Genomic DNA, 10734 nt, shown 5'->3' with positions numbered 1-10734 from the left:
TGCTCCCTTCAGGCGGCAGACCTGATTCATATGTTCTGGTCTTGCCCAAAGATCAGAAGATTTTGGAATAGATTAGAATATTGGCTAAAAACTTCATTAAAAGTTAACACAAATCCTCTAACATTATATCAAATTATATTCTGCCTAAAGATGGAAAACACTTACCAGGATAATGATAAAATAATAACCCTCTCTATCCTAACTACTAGATATCTGATTTGTAAAAAATGGAAAACAAGAGCACTCCAGACAATCTCTGAAATCAGGAATCATTAAAAAAAAACAGTGTATGTTAGAACAAAAGGACATAGATATCGATAAGGAATCGGATATAAGGACGTTTTTTGGTAAATGGGCAACATTTATAAAATCACTTCAGGAAACCGAAATTGATTATTTAATTTTCCCTTTTAAAAACTCAGAAATTGTTCTCCTGGAGATCTGGTAGATGTAGAAATTGCGGAGAGGGGAAAGGATTAGCTATCATGGTTATTCTCCTTTTTTTTTTTTTTTGTTAGTATATTATAAAGCCCCGACCACATTGAAGAAATTGATCTAAGATAATGGAGAGGAGGGGGGGGGGAGGGAGGAGGGAGGGAGAGGGATCCAGTAGAGTTTAGAACCTGTTCTGTCTTCTCCTCTTTGTTTCTCCTTTTTCTTCCCCTTTGAACTAGTTGATCTCAAACATATTGATATAATTTTGTAAATTATAAATATTTACTGTTGGTAATCTTATGGATTATGGAAAGACAATTAGTTCTGCGTGGAGCAAAATATGTTCTTTTTTATTGTTGTTTTCCTTTTTTTTTTTTTTGTTTCTTTGTTACATTGTACATAATACTGGTTAAAAAAAAAAAAAAAAAGAAATGATATAGGGTGGGGGGGTAAGGGGAAAAAAAAAAAAAACCAAGACATTTTCAGAGACAAATGAAAAGGTTATCTTAATATTTTGAATAATATTAAACATAATTTCAAATATGTATGTTAAGCTGAATTAGATAATTATGGATAGGGTTGCCACCCGCCCCGGTTTCACCGGGACAATCCCGGTCTGAGGCTCTGTGTCCCGTGTCCCGGAACTAGCTTCAAATGCCCCGGGCTAAGCGCTCCCCTGGCGCAGTGAGCACAAACTTTACAAAATATTAGATGGCAGGAGTGATAGTTGAATAGTTTTCGAATCAATATTGATCTGGGGTATTAATGAACTCCACTTTAAAGCCATGTTATCTAATAAGGGGGTACCTTTGCTTATATTAAGTATATTGTAGCATAGGGTAATAGACATATGTTCATTTTTTGTCAGAGTTAGCCAGCTTTCCAATTTACCTAGTGTCCAACAGAAACCTTCCTGTTTAATTAATTCCGCAGCAAAATGCCTTATTTGCAAATAAGCAAAAAAGTCTCTATTGGGGAGATTAAATTCTGTTTTAAGTTCCTCAAAGGACTTGATACATTTTCTATCTTTATCTAATATACAGATTATTTTATCAAGACTAGAGTTATGCCACCTATTAAAGATACTTGAGTCTATGCCTGCTTGAAATTGTGGATTCCCTATTATGGGAAGATAATTCGAAACACTTCTGGATATTGAGAGAGATTTAGTTAATTTACCCCATGCCTTAATCGGGATATATATAGTGCTGAGTGTTTTAATATTCGCAGGCAACTCCCGTGATAAAGAGTGAACCATAGCCACTGGGAAATAAGGCTTACAAATGTTTGATTCTAATTCGTTATTTAAAACATAATTGTTTACATGGATCCAATCAGCTACTATGCGTGCCAGAAAGCAAAGATTGTAGAGTCTGATATTCGGTAATGCTAAACTTCCAAGATCTTTAGATATAGTAAGTTTAGTAAGAGATATCTTAGGCCTCTTACCCTGCCATATAAATTGACTGAGTGCAACATTGATGAAGCAAATATCTTTTTCTAGTAGGAGCAGTGGTACATTCTGAAGGGTATATAAGAGTTTAGGGAGGAGAATCATTTTAAATAATTCTACTCGACCAGAGACTGACAGAGGCAGATTCTGCCAGGATTTGAGTTTTTCCCTGATAGAGATTAATATGGGTGATATGTTAAGTTTATATAGGTCCCCTAGATTAAGTGGAATATGAATTCCTAGATATTTAAAAGAATCTGTAACCACTCTAAATGGGATATTTAAAATGGAGCTATTATTTTTCCTCAGCCAAAGTATTTCAGATTTTGATTTATTTACCTTGTATCCCGAAAAGGAGCCAAACTGGTCGGTTATTTGAAGGAGTTTTGGTATATTTAATTTTGTATTAGATATATAAATTAGCAGATCATCAGCATATAGACCAATTTTTATCTGATAATCTCGGATCCTTATGCCCTCCAAAGATTCCCTTATCATAATAGCCAATGGTTCAATAGCTATATCAAAAAGAAGCGGGGAGAGAGGGCAGCCCCGACGTGTGCCTCTGTCTATCACAACCGGAGAAGAAACAATATCATTTACTATCAACCTTGTTTGGGAATGAGTATGCAAATTTCCCACAAATTTAAGAAGGTTGCCAACTATGCCAAACTTTGTTAAAGCTGTCAATGTATGATTGAAAATTACAGAATCAAAGGCTTTCTCTGCATCTATTGACAAGACTGCCAGGTCAGGGGGGCCCTCTATCCCCGCGGCGGAGGGGGGATGGTTCTGAATGTAATCCATTGTAACAAGAAGCTCTCTAATTTTTGCCGCCGAGTTACGCCCATTTAGAAAACCAGCTTGGTCTGTATGCATTATTTTTGCTAAGATGGGCTGTAACCTAGTTGCGAGTATGGAAGATAGAATTTTGTAATCTGAGTTGAGCAGGGCAATAGGTCTATATGACTCTTTTTGCACGGGATCCTTCCCCTCCTTTAGGATCAGGGTTGTAAATGATGAGGAAAAGGAGGCCGAGACTGGGTCACCATCAACATAGATCTTATTATAGAGATTGCTCAGGTAAGGTGTTATTTCTGTTGACAAAATTTTGTAAAATTAATTTGGGAGCCCATCAGGGCCTGGGGCTTTATTGGAGGAGAGTTTGAGAATTTCTCTCTCTATCTCCTCCCTGGAAATAGGGGAGTTAAGATTAGCAATTTCCTCAGCTGTTACTGTAGGGAATGTGATTTTACTCCAAAACTCAGCAGCCCCCTCTTCCTCATAGCCTTTACAGGCATAAAGATCCTGATAGTATTTTAAGAATATGTCGGAAATTTCCTTAGGGTCTAAAATTTGCTTCCCTTTATTTTGAAGTTCTTCAATAGTTGGTTTCTTTCCCTCATTTTTAACCAGTCTGGCTAGCATTTTTCCAGATTTATTGCCAAATTTATATAGTTTGGCTTGGAATCTAAGTTCTTTGTATGTTTCCTGAGACAGTAAAAAAGAGTCTCTGGCGCTTTTGGCACGAATATATTTTGCCCAATTTAAAGGACTTTTTTCCAGAAGAAAGAGGTTATATGAATTAGTCAATGTATTATTGATTTATTTTTCTCTTATCTTCAACTTTTTAGTTAAAGTAGCAACATAAGTGGTGATTTCGCCTCTTAGTACCGCTTTGGCTGCTTCCCAGAATATGTCTGGGCGCCCTATGTAATTACTATTGTTATTAGCATACTCTTTAAATTTATTTCTGATCCGCTCCTTAAATTTGAAGTCCGTCGCTAAATAATAAGGGAAAAAGAAACGAGAGAATTTGGGCTTTGGATGGCCCAGATGAATTACGAGAGAGATAGGCCCGTGATCAGAAAGAGATATCGGCATTATTCCTGCTGTTGTATTTGTTAAAGATAGACGTTTATCCGTTAGAAATAGATCGATCCTAGATAGAGTTTTATGGGCTTTGGAGAGACAAGTGTAATCCTGTGTGTCAGGATTTTGGATTCTCCAAATATCCCGTAATGCCAGATTTTGCTTAATTTTGTTAAAGATTTTTGTATCTAAATTATCTTTCTTTTGTTTTATTTGCCTGGGGTTTCTCCTGAGCCTATCAATAGGAGATTGTGGTGCCATGTTGAAATCTCCTCCTAGGATCAGATATCCTTCAGAATTTAATAGGAGTTTGGTCTGAATGGTGTTCCAAAAATTCGGGTCAGAGACATTTGGACCATATATGTTACAAAGTGTATATATCAGTTGAGCTGCCTTAAATTTCACTAAGACATATCTCCCCTCCGGATCGGCCTCAGAGTGCAAGATTTCCACTTGGAATTTCTTCCCTATTAATATAGCTACACCTCTCTTTTTCCTAATACTTGGTGCTACAATAACATCTTTAACCCAAAGGGCTTTTAACTTTAGAGATTCTTCAAGATTTAGGTGAGTTTCTTGTATAAGAGCAATATCCACCTGGGTTCTACGTAGATGAGAAAGTATTGTTTTACGTTTAATGGGGGTCGAGATGCCTCCTACGTTCCAGGATACTATTTTTAGATTATTTGCCTTTTGCATCCTTTACTTAGAGAGCGGAGAGGGGCAAGGAAGAAAAAAAAACAAAAAAAAAAAAAAACACAAGAAATGAAATACATGAATAGATTAAAAGATTTACCATAGTAACTTCCCCCAACCCCGGGGGATTCCCTGTCCATATGCCTTATTCTGTTTTTATAGCACAGGATCATCATCTGTCTAAGATTGCGGGTTTAGAGTTTTAAAGAAATCTGCAGCCATTTGAGCATCTTCAAATAAGTGTGTTATGCCGTTAGCTTCAACTCTGAGTTTAGAGGGGTATATTAGAGTGGCACGATATCCATTTTGTATAAGCTTTTTACAGATCGGTGCCAGCTCTCTTCTCTTAGAAGCTGTGTGTGCCGAGAAATCTTGAAAAATCAGGATTCTGGCCTTGTCTATGAGGACTGGCTGATTTTTACGGTAGTACTGCAGTAACATATTTTTGTCTTGAAAGTTAAGAAGTCTCGCAAATAACAGGTCTAGGGCGGTTCTTATCTCTGTTGTCTAGGCGAGGAGGGCCCATTCTGTGTGCTCTTTCCACTAGAATCGGATGATAGGCTGGAGGAATGTTTAGGGCCTTAGTGAGTGTATCTGATATGAAGTGACAGAGGTCATCATATTGTTTATCCTCAGGAAGGACAATTATTCGTATATTGTTTCTTCTAGATCGATTTCCCAAATCCTCCAGCCTATCATGGACTCCCAGAAAATTAACCTTTAAAGTCTCAAGTTTAGAATTGTGTGTTGTAGTTAAGTTCTCTAGATCTGACACCCGTTGCTCTACTTCCTGTAATCTGTTGGAAAATTGTCTGATTTCCTGGGTTAACAAAGATATGTCTTGTTTAATTTCTGCCCTTAATGTATCAAATTTAGGCGCGAGAGCTTCAGAGATGCTAGTAACAAGGCTTTGTATGTTAGTAAACTCAGGTATAGGTACCATTTGAGTAATGGTTGGTTCAGAAAAGGAGTCCTGAGTATTCTTGGTTTTCCTGTCTCTATTTCTAGCTGCCATGTTTGGTGAAGGTGTCTTAGAAGTATTAGAAAGAAATGTATCCATGTGCAGTGTAATTATTTAAAAGATAGAGGGGAAGTAAGTGAGGTATTTACTAGTGAGAAATTAAATTAATTAAAAGTGAAAAAGTGAGGGGGGTGAAAGTGGGTGTAAATATTAGAGGGTTTTAATTAAAAAAAAATTAAAAAAATGTGAAGGGCGTGACTGTGACAATGTGAGGTGACGGGGAGGTTAAATATAGCAGGGTGAGAGAAAGAAAAAGGGAGGTGTTGTTTTATTTTTGGTTAAGTTCCCCTGTTGTTGACTATTATGCTGTGGAGAAAAATGATTGTTTCGTGATTATACTATCGTCTTTGTTAGGAAGAAGAAGCGAGACAGGAAGAGATATTGAGCAAGATTAAGAAGTTCAATATTTTTGGTGAGAAAAAATAAATAAATGAAATTTTTTTCCAGTGATTAACAGCTGGGGTGTGTAAAGATGTTTCACCTATCAATTTTCCCTATTAAGTTACTACTAGTGTTATATTCCAGTACCTATTACAAGACCGTGCAACAGGGAGGTTTACTTTTCAGGGCTTTGTTTTCCAGTAATTTATTTACTGTAATTACTTGGCTGGGCCTGAGCAGAGTATCAAATTATTAGATAGCCTTTTAGTTTTGTTATGAAAAAAGGTATCTGATTTCTTTTGCACCTGCGCCTGAATAAGGCTATTTACAACCCATACCTATTAGCTTGGCTCAGAAGTACTGTTTCACTGTAAATTATTACAGCGGACTAAAGACAATCATATATGAAGATTTCCTTAAGATACATACAAAAAAATTTTTATGTTCAGGATTGAGTGTGATGTATTTTCTTCTTCCCTTTCTCTCTCTCCCCCCTCCCTCCACTCTTTGGGGTTAAGAGATCTCAGTTTATGGCAGAAAAGGAAGAAGAAGGGAAAAAAAGAAAAAAACAAACAAACAGGAAGGAGGAACAGCAAATACAATGTAGCAATTGTTTTTTGTAGCAAGGATAGAAATTTAAGCTAAACCAGTTCAGCCAATTTAACTTACTTAGCTTACTTTAAGTTAAATTAAAGATACTTATCTAGCTCATAGATTTGTTTGATCAAAAATAGCAATTTGGTGTGGAAGAGCATTATTCTTGATTCATATAAATGGCATTAGTTTTCACACCCTTAGCTTGGTTTAAATTAACTAAACAGATTTATCTAGCTCATGGGTTTGTTTGATATCAGTTAATCAATTTAACATGACAGAGCATTATTCTTAGTTCATATATATGGCATTAGTTTTCACACCAAAAAAAAAACCAGAATGTTTTTAAGGCAACTCAAAAAAAAGTCTGATGATCCAGAAAGAAAAAAAAAAAAGTAAGGTGTAATTATGTCCCCTTATTCAAACTTAGCCATGCTTGCTCCGGAGGGCTATGTTGAGGCATTAGCTTCTTGTTAATTGTTGCTCTATCCCGGTACACCCAGCAGATTTTGCCCCTTACATATAAGGAAAAAAGCAGTGTTCCCAGTGAGGGATAATAAGTAGTTAGACAGTTTTGAACGTTACCCGCTGTTGTTCGTCGGTGCAGCTTGAATACAGGATCTTTCTTCAAAGCGCTCCCCCTCACGCAGCACCGGTGGGAGGGGGGGCGCCTCTGCAAACGTGCCTCAACTACGGTGGAAGGAAACAGCCAGCTACCGTGTAACCAGACCACTGTTAAAGGGTGAGGAGTCAGAGGCGATCAATCCAGTGCCTGAAAGGTAAGAGGAACGGTCCGTGCCCCTCACGCAGCACCGGTGGGAGGGGACACCCGGACCCGACACAGCGAACTGCTCATCCGATCCACCTCTTCACACCCTCACTGTAGATGGGTAAAGCCGAGAGTAACTGGCAACCATCCAGCAAAAGGAGTTCACCCCCGCAGGAGGTCAAGAGACAAAGTAGAGTCAAGCAGCTATTGGGTCCGCAAAGCCGGTATGAACAAGACAGCGGGCAAGCTCCCACTTCAACCTCACGGGCACCGCCAGATCAGCCACAGGGGAGGCTTCGATCAGGTTAGTTTTCCATTGTTGGGGTAAAGTAGCCTCTCTCCTTGTATACTTGTAGGGGCAGATTTATGTGGGAGGAGATAGTTCTTTCAGTTTGGGGACCGGGAAAGAGTTAAGTAGTCTCATAAAGCTGTATATTTTAGCAGGAATAAAGGCTTATGAACGCTGCAAACATGCAGCTCAGTGCATAGTCGTGGCACTGCTACGGCTCCAGGAGCGATGAAACAGCTGAAAAGGCCACCCTGGGTCTAAGGGTTTGGGCGCGGTAGTTTCGCCAATAGCCTAGATTGGAGGTAATGCTCGACAGGTGCTGCAGCAACCATACACCTGAGCTCCTCCCCCGGAACCTCGGAGCATGTCTAGAGCATGCAATTTTCCAAAGAGCAGGCAATTTTAAACAACTTTCTAATATACTTCTATTATCTAATTTGCTTCATTTTCTTGATATTCTTTCCTGGAAAGCATATCTAGATAGGCCCAGTAGCTGCTGATTGATGGCTGCACATAGATGCCTCGTGTGATTGTCTCACCCATGTGCATTGCTATTTCTTCAACAAAGGGTATATAAAGAATGAAGCAAATTAGATACTAGAAGTAAATTGGAATGTTGTTTAAAATTGTATTCTCTATCTGAATAATGAAAGATTTTTTTTGGGTTTAATGTCCCTTTAATAAAATGTACTTAATATTTTTTATTATGCTTAGAATTTGTATTCCTGTTTGCAATGTGTCACTAATTATCTTATAATTTTAATTTGCTATTTTTTATTTTAAGACATAGCTATAGAATCAAACATTTTGGTTTTATGGAACGTTGCATTAATTTTACATTTCAAGCCATAAAGTAGTTTTAATTTGAAGAAATAATAAATGCCAAGCAGTTGTTACAATACATACTATAGAAATGGAATAATACGTTTTTTTTAATTTCTTTTCTGCATTCCATATTGAGGGTTTGTGATATGTTTCTTGAAGCTAAAGTTTTTTTAAAGGGAAACTGAATACCCAATACATTTGATATGCATAGTATTGAGGTTATTCCCCGCCTCCCTCTAGACATGGAAGCCTGTACATCCCACAATAAGTTACATTGCTAATTATAAGTTCTGACTTTTGAATGCAGACTCTTCACTTCAGGGATGGAAGATGGAAAAGAAACATAATTAAAGGGACACTGTACCCAATTTTTTTCTTTCGCGATTCAGATAGAGCATGGCATTTTAAGCAACTTTCTAATTTACTCCTATTATCAAATTTTCTTCATTCTCTTGGTATCTTTATTTGAAATGCAAGAAAATAAGTTTAGATGCCGGACCATTTTTGGTGATCAACCTGGGTGGGTTCTTGCTGATTGGTGGATAAACTCATCCACCAATAAAAAACTGCTGTCCAGAGTTCTGAATTAAAAAAAAAAAGCTTAGATGTCTTCTTTTTAAAATAAAGATAGCAAGAGAACGAAGAAAAATTGATAATATGAATAAATTAGAAAGTGGCTTAAAATTGCATGCTCTATCTGAATCATGAAAGAAAAAATTTGGGTTCAGTGTCCCTTTAATATAGAGTTCTATATAACTAATTATTATTGAATATTTGATACGCTATAGGTGATCATCTCTATAATTGCTAATTTCCAGGAGTATGTTTGTTACTTCACTTAGGTGATTATCTTAAGTTAATTTGGTAAGGGGCCGATTGAAATCTGGTCTATTTTTTTGGGTTAATTTAGGGTTATTGTTCAGTTTAAAATTAGTCTTTCAGTTGTCTCTGAAGGAACCCTAACCTCACGTTATAACACACTGATTGTATTTCATAGTATTTACTGTATTTACCAAGTTGCTAATCTAGTTATTGGAGGTAACTTGTCAATTAAGTTCATATTAAGTGCACTCGATACACAGGGCCAAGAAGGACCCAGGTTTACCCCTCACATACACTGGAGTATTGTATTTTAGATCTACGTAGTCCCTATTTAAAGGTTTTGCCATTTTTTGTATCACCCTTTTTTTTGTTTATACAAGGACCACTACTCGCCTTTTTTTTTTTTTTGCTATATTTAGACACCATCACTTTAACAACATTCACAGTGGTAAATGGATAGGTTCATTTCTCACCAGAAAGGTTCCTCTCCCACTATGCCCCCCAAATATAAGGACAAGAAAGATAACATTAAAAATTCAGATTCTGCCCTTGATACCTCCCATGAGAGATGGACAGCCAGTATATGTTTTAATGATATGTCAAAATTTGCCTCCAAAGTAGCTAAAATGATTGCACCACATTTAGATATAATCAAACAAGAAATTAAATTCTGAGATCTCTTATCTGACGAGCGAAATTAGACAATTTACTGCTAGAATCGAGGAGGTAGAGACAAGGGTGTCTGAGTTAGAGGACAGATTACATTCTCATGTCTCATCCATAGTTACTCAAGGCAAGGCGATTTCTCTTCTGCAATCCTGTATTGAAGACCTTGAAGATAGGTTGAGGCGAAATAACCTGAGGGTTATAGGCCTCCCAGAATCGACAGAGTTCCAACATTTATTGGCCTTTGTCTCTGTGTCTCTACCGCAGTCACTCTTCATCCCGCCCCCCCCTACACCTTTTCTGATAGAAAGGGCTCATAGAATTGGGCACCTTAGAGAAAATAATGCGGACTCCAAACCAAGGCCTGTTATTTTTAAATTTGTTAATTATCAAGATAAGTTGCTATATCTGAAACATTATAGGAAACTCAACACTCTTCTTATTGGTGCCCACAAGATTTTGATTTTTCAAGATTTCTCTGCTGAGACCCTGACTAAAAGAAGAGAAATGTCTCCTTTTTTCACTAAGTTTATGCAAGTAGAGTGTAGTGTCAGATTAGTTTACCCTGCAACACTTTTAGTATCAAGTGCAGGGAATTCATACACATTAAATAACACTCATGAAGCAATTTCTCTTTGTAAGGAGATGGGTTTATCTTGAATTTGAGCTATACCGTATGAATCCTTAGTTATTGTTCAACCTCTAGGATAAAGAATGTTTTGGTTTTTTTTTTAAATTATGTTCACAGGATTGTGACCTATCTGTATATCATGTTCCCCCTTTTTCTCCCCCTTCTCAATGATAATATACAATGTTTCAATGATTATTATTAGTCTGTTAGTACATGTTATGAAGAATGTACAATTTATTGCTGTATTTCAAATGTATTCTCAGAAATATGGTTTATGGTG

This window comes from Bombina bombina, chromosome 4 (assembly GCF_027579735.1).
Source record: "Bombina bombina isolate aBomBom1 chromosome 4, aBomBom1.pri, whole genome shotgun sequence".
Taxonomy (NCBI): Eukaryota; Metazoa; Chordata; class Amphibia; order Anura; family Bombinatoridae; genus Bombina; species Bombina bombina.
The sequence above is the reverse complement of the archived record's forward strand: the minus strand, read 5'-3'. Positions refer to the sequence as shown.